Here is a 733-nt window from a genome sequence, read left to right as displayed (position 1 = left end):
GTGGAGTGAAGGCTAATCCACCACTGTTTTTTGTTTTTGTTTTTGTTTTTTTTGAGACAGAGTCATGCTCTGTCACCCAGGCTAGAGTGCAGTGGCACGATCTTGGCTCACTGCAGGCTCCACCTCCCGGGTTCACGCCATTGTCCTGTCTCAGCCTCCAGAGTAGCTGGGACCTCAGGCACCTGCCACCGCGCCTGAATCCACCACGGTTTGATGGCAGGCTAAGCTTCATTATAAAGAGCTCAGTTGGTCAGCTCTTCACCCACCTAATGGCAGCTAAGCATGGTGGCTCACGCCTGTAATCTCAGCACTTTGGGAGGCTGAGGCGGGTGGATCACCTGAGGTCAGGAGTTCCAGACCAGCCTGGCCAACATGGCAAAACCCTGTCTCTACTAAAAATACAAAAGTTAGCCAGGCGTGGTGACAGGTGCCTGTAATCCCAGCTATTCGGGAGGTGGAGGTAGAGGTTGCAATGAGCTGAGATCGCTCCACTGCACTCCAGCCTGGGGGACAGAGTGAGACATCGTCTCAAAAAACAGCAACAAAAAAGAACTACCCAAGCAGATGCATGGTCTCCGCTTTGTCCGTGGAGTTACGCTGCAGGGAAACCATGCTGTTTTCACGATGTGGTGTTTTATGTGTTCTTTTTTTTTTTAAGTCTCACTCTGCTGCCCAGGCTGGAGTGCAATGGCATGATCTTGGCTCACTGCAGCCTCTGCCTCCCAGGTTAAAG

At 51.8% G+C, this 733-nt stretch overlaps 1 protein-coding gene across 2 annotated transcripts in view; it reads left to right on the top strand.

Annotated features, from left to right (window-relative positions):
• PRPF6 (pre-mRNA processing factor 6) overlaps positions 1–733 on the top strand; it is a 74178-nt gene that overhangs the window by 28090 nt on the left and 45355 nt on the right. The gene's annotated exons all lie outside the window — the stretch shown is intronic.

The sequence above is a fragment of the Colobus angolensis genome, unplaced genomic scaffold (assembly GCF_000951035.1).
Source record: "Colobus angolensis palliatus isolate OR3802 unplaced genomic scaffold, Cang.pa_1.0 Scaffold136, whole genome shotgun sequence".
NCBI lineage: Eukaryota > Metazoa > Chordata > Mammalia > Primates > Cercopithecidae > Colobus > Colobus angolensis.
The sequence above is the reverse complement of the archived record's forward strand: the minus strand, read 5'-3'. Positions and strand labels throughout refer to the sequence as shown.